This window comes from Meles meles, chromosome 8, assembly GCF_922984935.1.
Source record: "Meles meles chromosome 8, mMelMel3.1 paternal haplotype, whole genome shotgun sequence".
NCBI lineage: Eukaryota > Metazoa > Chordata > Mammalia > Carnivora > Mustelidae > Meles > Meles meles.
This window is the reverse complement of record NC_060073.1, coordinates 50,958,174-50,971,017: the sequence shown is the minus strand read 5'-3', so window position 1 is coordinate 50,971,017 and position 12,844 is coordinate 50,958,174.

The window sequence follows — 12,844 nt, the reverse complement described above, 5'->3', positions numbered from 1 at the left end:
TAAAAAGCTGTAATTAGGGGCACCTGGGTGATTCAGTTAAGTTTCTAACTTTTTTTTTTTTTAAGATTTTATCTATTTATCAGAGAGAGATCACAAGTAGGCAGAGAGGCAGGCAGAAAGAGTGAGAGGGAAGCAGGCTCCCTTCAGAGCAGAGAGCCTGACGTGGGACTTGATCCAAGGACCCTGAGATCATGACCCGAGCCGAAGGCAGTGGTTTAAACCACCGAGCCACCCAGGCGCCCCAAGTTTCTAACTCTTAATTTCAGCTCAGTTCATGATCTCGGGGTCTTGAGATCAAGTACCATGTCAGGCTCCACACTGGGCATGGAGCCTGCCTAAGATTCTCTCCTCCTCCTCTCCTCTCACTTTCTCCCTCTCCCTCAAAATAAGTAAAACTTTTTGGGGCACCTGGGTGGCTCAATCAGTTAAGTGTCTGCCTTTGGCTCAGGTTATGATCTCAGAGTCCTGGAATCGAGTCCCACATTGGGCCCCCTGCTCCGTGGGGAGTCCGCGTCTCCCTCTCCCTCTGCCTTGCTACCCCCTGCTTGTTCTCTCTCAAGTAAAATCTTTTTAAAAAATTTAAAAATAGGGGCGCCTGGGTGGCTCAGTGGGTTAAGCCGCTGCCTTCGGCTCAGGTCATGATCTCAGGGTCCTGGGATCGAGTCCCGCATCGGGCTCTCTGCTCAGCAGGGAGCCTGCTTCCCTCTCTCTCTGCCTGCCTCTCTATCTACTTGTGATCTCTCTCTGTCAAATAAATAAATAAATATTAAAAAAAAAAGTTTAAAAAAATTTAAAAATAAAAATAAAAACCTTTAAAAAGGAAGCTGTAATTTAGTCAATAAGTATATTGGTCATTGAGAATGCAGAAATAAAATGACCTTCCTGCCAAAAATATAGTGAAGAAGTAACTTCATTGTCCGTATGGTGTGAAGGTAATGTTTGCGCAGCTTGTGGGTGCAGAAGGGAGGATGAAGTCAAATCAAGATTTCCTGAAGTTTGGGAAACCTTCACTAACTCAAGGGACAAGTGAAGAGTCAAGAGAGGGTGTTTGAGGCCGTGGGAGGCGGGTGTGCAACTCGGAACTAGAACATAAGAGGTGGTATGACTGTCTGCCTTTGAAAGGTGAAGGGCCTGCGATTCAGAAATTCATGCAGCTGGTGAAGGGGAGATTTGAACCTGAATCCAGGCCTCTCTGCTCTTTCCAGCATGTCATGTATAACAAGGTGAACTACTTAACCCCCAAGTGACAAAAATCTAAGTTTATTTATTTATTTTAAAGATTTTATTTACTTACTTGACAGATCACAAGTAGGCAAAGAGAGAAGGGAAACAGGCTCCCCACTGAGCAGAGAGCCCAATGCAGCGCTCGATCCCAGGACCCTGAGATCATGACCTGAGCTGAAGGCAGAGGCTTAACCCACTGAGCCACCCAGGTGCCCCAAAAATCTAAGTTTAAAAACATTTCCCAACTGTTGACTCAACATCAAGCAGTAATGAAAGCATGTTGGTAGAAGGTCCTTCAGGGAGCTATTTATGGAGGAGGGATTTAATGTAATGCTGTTTCCCTACTTCACATTTTGGCTCCAAAGGTGCTTTTTAATACATGTCTCTCTTTCTCAAGTGAATAAATAAAATCTTTAAGAAAATAATAAGGCCGCCTGGGTGGTTCAGTCAGTTAAGCATCTGCCTTCAGCTCAGGTCATGATCCCAGAGTCCTGGGACTGAGTCCTGCTTTGGGCTCCCTCTGCCTGTCACTCCCCCTGCTTGTGCTCCCTCTCTCTCCATCAAATAAATAAACTCTTTTTTTTAATTTATTTATTTGGCAGACAGAGATCAGAAGTAGGCAGAGAGGCAGGCAGAGAGAGAGAGAGGAGGAAGCAGGCTCCTCGTCGAGTGGAGAGCCTGACGGCTCAATCCCAGGACCCTGGGATCATGACCTGAGCCGAAGGCAGAGGCTTTAACCCACTGAGCCACCCAGGCGCCCCATAAACAAACTCTTTTAAAAAAAGAAAATAATAGTAATAATAATAATAATAATACTGTATCTTAAAAGTTACCATCACGGTGGGAGTCAAGATGGCGGAGAAGTAGCAGCCTGAGACTACATCAGGTAGCAGGAGATCAGCTCGATAGCTTATCTAAACATTGCAAACACCTACAAATCCAACGGGAGAGCGAAGAGAAGAAGAACAGCAACTCTAGAAACAGAAAATCAACCACTTTCTGAAAGGTAGGACTGGCGGAGAAGTGAATCTAAAACGACGGGAAGATAGACCGCGGGGGGAGGGGCCGGCTCCCGGCAAGCGGCGGAGGAACGGAGCACAAAATCAGGACTTTTAAAAGTCTGTTCCACTGAGGGACATTGCTCCAGGGGCTAAACCGGGGTGAAGCCCACGCGGGGCCAGCGTGGCCCCAGGCCCCGCAAGGTCACAGAAGGATCGGGGGTGTCAGAGTGTCGGAGAGCTTGCAGGTATTAGAACGGAGAAACCGGCTGCAAAGACAGAGCCGAGGACTGAACTCTCAGCTCGGGGTTACCTTGAACTGGTCGCGGGCTGGGTGAGCTCGGAGCGCGGCTAGAGGCTGGGGATACGGGAGTGATTGGGTGCTGCCCTCTGGGGGCGCACTGAGGAGTGGGGCCCCAGGCTCTCGGCTCCTCCGGGCCGGAGACTGGGAGGCCGCCATTTTCATTCCCGTCCTCCGGAACTCTACGGAAAGCGTTCAGGGAACAGAAGCTCCCAAAAGCGAACCCGAGCCGATTACTTAGTCCGGCCGCCGGTAAGGGCGGTGCAATCCCGCCTCGGGCAAAGACACTTGAGAATCACTACAACAGGCCCCTCCCCCAGAAGATCAACAAAATATCCAGCCAGGACGAAGTTCATCTATCAAGGAGAAAGCAGATTCAATTCCTAAGACAGCAGAGCAATTCCAGAGGAGGAGAAAGCAAAGCACGGAACTCATGGCTTTCTCCCCATGATTCTTTAGTCTTGCGGCTACTTCAATTTTTTTTTTCTTTTTTCAATTTTTTTTTTTCAATTTTTTTTTCTTTTTTCTTTTTTCTTCTTCTGCTAAATTTTTTTTAAAACTTTTACCCTTTTCTTTTTTAACGTTTTTTGACTAGTTCATCTAAATATATATATTTTTTCTTTCTTTTTTATATTTTTTTATTTGTTTTATTTTTTAAATTTTTTTCTTTTCTTTTTTTTTTTCTTTTTTTTTCAGAACCTGTTTTTTATCCCCTTTCTCCCCCCCACAATTTGGGGTCTCTTCTGATTTGGTTACAGCTCATTTTTCCGGGGTCTTTGCCACCCTATTAGTAGTTTATATGCTCCTTCATATCCTCTTATCTGGACAAAATGACAAGGCGGAAAAAATCACCACAAACAAAAGAACAAGAGACAGTACCGAAGGCTAGGGACCTAATCAACACAGACATTGGTACTATGTCAGATCAAGAGTTCAGAATGACGATTCTGAACATTCTAGCCGGACTCGAAAAAGGCATGGAAGATATTAGAGAAACCCTCTCTGGAGATATTAAAGCCCTTTCTGGAGAAATTAAAGAACTAAAATCTAACCAAGTTGAAATCAAAAAAGCTATTAATGAGGTGCAATCAAAAATGGAGGCTCTCACTGCTAGGATCAATGAGGCAGAAGAAAGAATTAGTGATATAGAAGACCAAATGACAGAGAATAAGGAAGCCGAGCAAAAGAGGGACAAACAACTACTGGACCATGAGGGGAGAATTCGAGAGATAAGTGACACCATAAGACGAAACAACATTAGAATAATTGGGATTCCAGAAGAAGAAGAAACAGAGAGGGGAGCAGAAGGTCTATTGGAGAGAATCATTGGAGAGAATTTCCCTAATATGGCAAAGGGAACAAGCATCAAAATCCAGGAGATGCAGAGAACCCCCCTCAAAGTCAACAAGAATAGGTCCACACCCCGTCACCTAATAGTAAAATTGACAAGTCTTAGTGACAAAGAGAAAATCCTGAAAGCAGCCCGAGAAAAGAAGTCTGTAACATACAATGGTAAAAATATTAGATTGGCAGCAGACTTATCCACAGAGACCTGGCAGGCCAGGAAGAGCTGGCATGATATATTCAGAGCACTCAACGAGAAAAACATGCAGCCAAGAATACTCTATCCAGCTAGGCTATCATTGAAAATAGAAGGAGAGATCAAAAGCTTCCAGGACAAACAAAAACTGAAAGAATTTGCAAACACCAAACCAGGTCTCCAGGAAATATTGAAAGGGGTCCTCTAAGCAAAGAGAGAGCCTAAAAGTAGTAGATCAGAAAGGTACAGAGACAATATACAGTAACAGTCACCTTACAGGCTACTAATGGCACTAAATTCATATCTCTCAATAGTTACCCTGAATGTTAATGGGCTAAATGCCCCAATCAAAAGACACAGGGTATCAGAATGGATAAAAAAACAAAACCCATCAGTATGTTGCCTACAAGAAACTCATTTTAGACGCGAAGACACCTCCAGATTGAAAGTGAGGGGGTGGAAAACAATTTACCATGCTAATGGGCATCAGAAGAAAGCTGGGGTGGCAATCCTTATATCAGATCAATTAGATTTTAAGCCAAAGACTATAATAAGAGATGAGGAAGGACACTATATCCTACTCAAAGGGTCTGTCCAACAAGAAGATCTAACAATTTAAATATCTATGCCCCTAACGTGGGAGCAGCCAACTATATCAACCAATTAATAACAAAATCAAAGAAACACATCAATAATAATACAATAATAGTAGGGGACTTTAACACTCCCCTCACTGAAATGGACAGATCATCCAAGCAAAAGATCAACAAGGAAATAAAGGCCTTAAATGACACACTGGACCAGATGGACATCACAGATATATTCAGAACATTTCATCCCAAAGCAACAGAATACACATTCTTCTCTAGTGCACATGGAACCTTCTCCAGAATAGATCACATCCTGGGTCACAAATCAGGTCTCAACCGGTATCAAAAGATTAGGATTATTCCCTGCATATTTTCAGACCACAATGCTCTGATGCTAGAACTCAATCACAAGACGAAAGCTGGAAAGAACCCAAATACATGGAGACTAAACAGCATCCTTCTAAAGAATGAATGGGCTAACCAGCACAACAGTTCAAAATCTGTGGGACACAGCAAAGGCAGTCCTGAGAGGAAAATATATAGCGGTACAAGCCTTTCTCAAGAAACAAGAAAGGTCTCAAGTACACAACCTAACCGTACGCGTAAAGGAGCTGGAGAAAGAACAAGAAAGAAACCCTAAACCCAGCAGGAGAAGAGAAATCATTAAGATCAGAGCAGAAATCAATGAAATAGAAACCAAAAAAAAACAATAGAAAAAATCAATGAAACTAGGAGCTGGTTCTTTGAAAGAATCAATAGGATTGATAAACCCCTGGCCAGACTCATCAAAAAGAAAAGAGAAAGGACCCAAATCAATAAAATCATGAATGAAAGAGGAGAGATCACAACTAACACCAAAGAAATACAGACAATTATAAGAACATACTATGAGCAACTCTACGCCAACAAATTGGACAATCTGGAAGAAATGGATGCATTCCTAGAGACATATAAACTACCACAACTGAACCAGGAAGAAATAGAAAACCTGAACAGGCCCATAACCAGTAAGGAGATTGAAACAGTCATCAAAAATCTCCAAACAAACAAAAGCCCAGGGCCAGATGGCTTCCCAGGGGAATTCTACCAAACATTTAAAGAAGAACTCATTCCTATTCTCCTGAAACTGTTCCAAAAAATAGAAATGGAAGGAAAACTTCCAAACTCATTCTATGAGGCCAGCATCACCTTGATCCCAAAACCAGACAAGGATCCCACCAAAAAAGAGAACTACAGACCAATATCCTTGATGAACACAGATGCAAAAATTCTCGCCAAAATACTAGCCAATAGGATTCAACAGTACATTAAAAGGATTATTCACCACGATCAAGTGGGATTTATTCCAGGGCTGCAGGGTTGGTTCAACATCCGCAAATCAATCAATGTGATAGAACACATTAATAAAAGAAAGAACAAGAACCATATGATACTCTCAATAGATGCTGAAAAAGCATTTGACAAAGTACAGCATCCCTTCCTGATCAAAACTCTTCAAAGTGTAGGGATAGAGGGCACATACCTCAATATTATCAAAGCCATCTATGAAAAACCCACCGCAAATATCATTCTCAATGGAGAAAAACTGAAAGCTTTTCCATTAAGGTCAGGAACACGGCAGGGATGTCCATTATCACCACTGCTATTCAACATAGTATTAGAAGTCCTAGCCTCAGCAATCAGACAACAAAAAGAAATTAAAGGCATCCAAATTGGTAAAGAAGAAGTCAAACTATCACTCTTCGCAGATGATATGATACTATATGTGGAAAACCCAAAAGACTCCACTCCAAAACTGCTAGAACTTGTCCAGGAATTCAGTAAAGTGTCAGGATATAAAATCAATGCACAGAAATCAGTTGCATTTCTGTACACCAACAACAAGACTGAAGAAAGAGAAATTAAGGAGTCAATCCCATTCACAATTGTACCCAAAACTATAAGATACCTAGGAATAAACCTAACCAAAGAGACTAAGAATCTATACACAGAAAATTATAAAGTACTCATGAAAGAAATTGAGGAAGACACAAAAAAATGGAAAAATGTTCCATGCTCCTGGATTGGAAGAATAAATATTGTGAAAATGTCTATGCTACCTAAAGCAATCTACACATTTAATGCAATCCCTATCAAAATACCATCCATTTTTTTCAAAGAAATGGAACAAATAATCCTAAAATTTATATGGAACCAGAAAAGACCTCGAATAGCCAAAGGAATATTGAAGAACAAAGCCAAAGTTGGTGGCATCACAATTCCGGACTTCAAGCTCTATTACAAAGCTGTCATCATCAAGACAGCATGGTACTGGCACAAAAACAGACACATAGATCAGTGGAACAGAATAGAGAGCCCAGAAATCGACCCTCAACTCTATGGCCAACTCATCTTCGACAAAGCAGGAAAGAATGTCCAATGGAAAAAAGACAGCCTCTTCAATAAATGGTGCTGGGAAAATTGGACAGCCACATGCAGAAAAATGAAATTGGACCACTTCCTTACACCACACACGAAAATAGACTCCAAATGGATGAAGGACCTCAATGTGAGAAAGGAATCCATCAAAATCCTTGAGGAGAATGCAGGCAGCAACCTCTTCGACCTCAGCCGCAGCAACATCTTCCTAGGAACAACGGCAAAGGCAAGGGAAGCAAGGGCAAAAATGAACTATTGGGATTTCATCAAGATCAAAAGCTTTTGCACAGCAAAGGAAACAGTTAACAAAACCAAAAGACAGCTGACAGAATGGGAGAAGATATTTGCAAACGACATATCAGATAAAGGGCTAGTATCCAAAATCTATAAGGAACTTAGCAAACTCAACACCCAAAGAACAAACAATCCAATCAAGAAATGGGCAGAGGACATGAACAGACATTTCTGCAAAGAAGACATCCAGATGGCCAACAGACACATGAAAAAGTGCTCCACGTCACTCGGCATCAGGGAAATACAAATCAAAACCACAATGAGATATCACCTCACACCAGTCAGAATGGCTAAAATTAACAAGTCAGGAAATGACAGATGCTGGAGAGGATGTGGAGAAAGGGGAACCCTCCTCCACTGTTGGTGGGAATGCAAGCTGGTCCAACCACTCTGGAAAACAGCATGGAGGTTCCTCAAAATGTTGAAAATAGAACTACCCTATGACCCAGCAATTGCACTACTGGGTATTTACCCTAAAGATACAAACATAGTGATCCGAAGGGGCACGTGTACCCGAATGTTTATAGCAGCAATGTCTACAATAGCCAGACTATGGAAAGAACCTAGATGTCCATCAACAGATGAATGGATAAAGAAGATGTGGTATATATACACAATGGAATACTATGCAGCCATCAAAAGAAATGAAATCTTGCCATTTGCGACGACGTGGATGGAACTAGAGCGTATCATGCTTAGTGAAATAAGTCAATCGGAGAAAGACAACTATCATATGATCTCCCTGATATGAGGACATGGAGAAGCAACATGGGGGGTTAGGGGGATAGGAGAAGAATAAATGAAACAAGATGGGATTGGGAGGGAGACAAACCATAAATGACTCTTAATCTCACAAAACAAACTGGGGGTTGCTGGGGGGAGGTGGGATTGGGAGAGGGGGAGCGGGCTATGGACATTGGGGAGGGGAGGCGAACCATAAGAGACTATGGACTCTGAAAAACAACCTGAGGGTTTTGAAGGATCAGGGGTGGGAGGTTGGGGGAACAGGTGGTGGGTAATGGGGAGGGCACGTTTTGCATGGAGCACTGGGTGTTGTGCAAAAAGAATGAATACTGTTACGCTGAAAAAATAAATAAAATGGAAAGACCTGAAAAAAAAAAAAAGAAAAAAAAAAAAGTTACCATCACAAGAAAAAAAAATGTTAACCATATTCGATGACTATTGAAACTCGTCATTGAATCCTGCCCTTGTTCTTCGTTTTCTCTCAAACCTTTCTGATTATCCAAGCCATCTATTTTATGTTTCATAGCTCCCAGTAGCTGGGATGTGCCAAGAGCTGTCAGTGTCCTAAAGGGGATGACCCCAGAGGACACCTAGATTCAGGCTGACTGGAAGCCAGAGCCTTAGGTGGCAGCAGTGATGACTAGCTAGTAGGTCTCTTTCACAGGAGGACTGAGTTCTGGGTCCATTGCCTGTCGTTGTGCCCTGCGGCTAGTAGCTACTTACGACATCAGACAGCTGTAGCCAAGCAGAGAGAACAAAGATTGCTTCCACCCGCCTCCATTCCAGAGCCCCAATCAGTGGCCAGACCCAAGCTCCGGAACAAGCAAGCAGCCTTCTTTCTCAGAAAGACGCGTTTGTGTTGCAGTGTGCTCTCTGCAGTGGCCAGAACAGCTCTGAAGCTTACAGACCCTGGAGCCCCAGGAACGCAGGTGCCCCTGGCACCCAGAGCCAGGAGATCAAGGGGAGGCCCCTGGGCTACCGGCGCAAAAACTGGGGCACCGTAAAAACCATGCACCAGATGCAGGTTGAAGCTCGTCTCCGGGACGCAGAGCAGAGGGGGGACGTGAAGACAGTGCCCCAAAGATATCCAGGAGACAGCAGAGAGTGCCTACTGGTTTCCTTCTGTCCAGAGGGTACCCAAGCAGGCCCCTGCCCCCACGCTTTAAAATTAGCAAATGAGCTGTTCTCACAGAAGGACCGAGCATTTTCCAAAGGCTCTTCTGCGCTGGGCTGTGGGGTGAGTGAATCCTTGGGCAAGTTCTCTAAGAGCTGTTTCTCAGTTTGTGGCAACCCCACAGGTCTTTTGGGCTTGAACCTTGTTGGTTTTCAAAACTAGCTGTTTTGGGAGGCTCGTCTTTCGGGAGCAGGTCTTAAAGTGGGGGAGCCCAATATGGGGTACCAACTAAGGGAGAAGCTCAGGGTTTTTGAGTTCCCTCCCAATTGTCTGTTGCTGTTGAGGGATGGCAGGGGAGGGGGTTGGGGGTTGAGAGGGTTGGGGTGGGGAGGTGAGGGGTTCAGGGGGTGGGGGGTAATGGTGAGGTTTCTCAGACTTTCCTACCCACTTTGATGTGTTTTTTTTTCCTCATGTGCTAGATGTGAAGGGGTCCCTCTGCTAAGTTTTGGGTTTTTTTTTCAGAGCGCGTTGTTCCATGGTTAACTGTAGCTTTAGTGTATCCATGGCGGAGGGGGAGGTGAGTTCGGAATGCTCCCTTGTCGCCATCTTGAGCGCACACCTCAGCCTTCCACTTAGTGGGAGTGGTTGTCAGCAGAAGAGGCGGCCAGGGATAGCTGGTTAGGAGCAGAAACCCTGGAATCCAGGTGTCCTCGAATGGGATCTCCCTTTGTGACGCTGACAAGCCCTGTGACCTTGAGGAAGTTACTTCCCCAGTTGATTCACTCTCCGTTTTATAAAAAAGCCATCTCTGCCCCATAAGTTCTTTTTCTTTTCTTTCTTTCTTTTTTTTTTTTTTTTTTAAGATTTATTTATTTGAGAGCAAGCAAGCACGCGTGGTGGGGAGAGGGAGAGGGGGAGAGAATTTCAAGGAGCCTCCCTGCTTAATGCTCATGGCAGGGCCCCCTACCCGGGGCTCGAGATCACGACCCTGAGACTCAAACTCGAGGCAAAATCAAGAGTCAGACACTTGACAGACGGTGCCACCCAGGGGTCCCTCTCCTACATGGTAAGTTTTTTGAGAACCTCAAATGGCTCTGTATAATTAGAGAATGTGATTGGCATTGGCCTTCAAGTTAATTCAGAACTAGACCAAGTACCGCAACTACTGGAGCTATTAAACCTTAAAACAGATTTTGCTTAAGTTTAGGCAAGAAAACCCACTTTGTTATTCTGACTGAAACGCAATCACTTCCTTTGCTAAAATTGCTATTTTGGGGGCGCCTGCCTTCGGCTCGGGTTGTGATCTCGAGGTCTTGGGATTGGGCTCCCTGCTTGGAGGGAAGCCTGCTTCTCCCTCTCCCCCTCCCCCTGCTTGTGTTCCCTCTCTCACTGTGTCTCTGTCAAATAAATAAATAAAATCTTTTAAAAAATGCTATTTTTATGGCGTGGGTTTTCTGAAGAGGGGAGCTCTGCCATTACAGCGAAAGGCTGTACACAGCTCCTGAGATTGCTGTGAGGGCTATGAAGGCGGGTTCAGTGGCGAGCCAGTGAGGAACTCCCAGGAAAGTCCTCCCTGTGTCTGGATGGGGTCTGAAGGTCTCCACCCGTTTGCCAAGCTCGCTGATCCTGTTGAGACTGAGTGGGCACTAGGTCAGCTACACTTTCATAGATCATCTATAAAAAAAAAAAAATTCTTGGCTTCTGCCTAGTTCTTCTGGAAATAATTATTTTCTTAAAGACTTTGTTTAATAGAGAGAAAGAGAAAGAGCATGAGTAGGGGGAGTGGCAGAGGGAGAGAGGGGCTGAACACAGAGTCCGATCCAGGGCTAGATTCCAGGACCCCAAGATCATGACATGAGCTGAAATCAGGAGTTGGGCACTTAACCGACTAACCCACCCAGGCGCCCCTGGAGAAAAATATTTTTAATCTCCAGGAAATGTGACTTTCCTGGAGCTTTCTAAGTATCCCTTGTTTTGATTCTACTAACAATTTCTTCCCTGGGAAAGTAAGTACCCAATAGAGTCAAGATAGACCTTTTATTTATTTTTTTTTTTTTAAAGATTTTATTTATTTATTTGACAGAGAGAAATCACAAGTAGGCAGAGAGGTAGGCAGAGAGAGTGAGAAGGAAGCAGGCTCCCTCCCAAGCAGAGAGCCCGATGCGGGACTCGATCCCAGGATCCCGAGATCATGACCTGAGCCGAAGGCAGCAGCTTAAACCACTGAGCCACCCAGGCGCCCCCAAGATAGACCTTTTAAAGGAGACTAGTATCCACTTCTAAAACTAGAATTTGGAGCACAGCCCAGTGCATTTTTTCCCCTCAAAGGTAGTTTCTGATGCTTCGGTCTTTTGGGAGTGTTTGCACTGTACAGGTCCGTCACAAGCTCGCCGTGTGCATCGGGACCACGGGGAAGGGTGTATGCTGCAGACCCCTCAAGTTCATCCAGACCTCAGTGCCTCCGCTGATGCCGGAGGAGCAAACCTACAGACTGTCGTGGGGCCTCACTTGGCTTCAGGCCTTGGCTTCTAGCCCCACTCTGACACTCACACTGATGGGACGAAGCACTTTACTCTTCAGCATCAGCAGCCCTATCTATACACTAAGCTTGTTTGAAGGTGCCTGGGTGGCTCAGTCAGTTAACCGTCTGTCTTCCCCTCAGGTCATGGTCCCGGGGCCCTGGGATTGAGTCCTGCTTTGGGCTCCTTGCTTGGCGGGGACCCTGCTTCTCCCGCTCCCTCTGCTTGCCTGCTTATGCTATCTCTCTCTCTCAAATAAATAAAATCTAAAAATAATAATAGTAATAATGTTGTTTGAGATCCTTTTAAGTTAAACATTCTAGGGTCATGGCAGAGAATTTTGAACAGACTGTCTAGTCTACTGCAACTGTCTGGGTAACTTGAGGTCTTTCTGTTCCAAGGAACTGGAAACCATGTCTGCTATTTCAAGCCTAGTTTTTCCATAGATACAGATAGGTTATATTTTTTTGCATATGAAATTATATATTTGCTCTTGATTTTTGCTTTTCTTTATTCTGTTTACCAGAGACAAAATGTTTTTGTAACATTTGTTCTTCTGAACATACTGAGTTTTAGAAAATATCTCAAATTTTTATGCATTTTCCTTGACCTGGCTGATGTATTCTAGATTGCTACCATGGTCACCCACCGGAGGCCCATCGTACATGTTCGTGCTGTCCACAGCTAAGGTGTGAAGAGAACGCTTACTGGGTGCAAGACACTGGGGCTGGATTTTGAAATGTCTTATCCAGAAGTCACTGAATTAGCAAATTCACCTTCTGGTCAATTCTGTCTCCAAAATCTCTAATCCAGTGTGTCCCCCCAGCATGTTGTCCCCAAAACACTAGTCCCAAAAGAGATTCCTTAAAAAAAAAATTCTATAGTCATAGAAGTGAGGAAAACGCTGAATTCTATAGTCCTTTGCAGTTAGGATGCTTTCGGTGATAAACCACAGAAAATGCTATTTCAAACTGTTTTAAAAATTAAGATTATTGTGTCCTGAGCTGGACATGCGGGGTGGGGGTGGGAGGAGGAAGGGACAGTTCGGTCAGAAGACCGTATTGTCAAAAACTCTGCTTCATTCATTCATGTATGATGCATA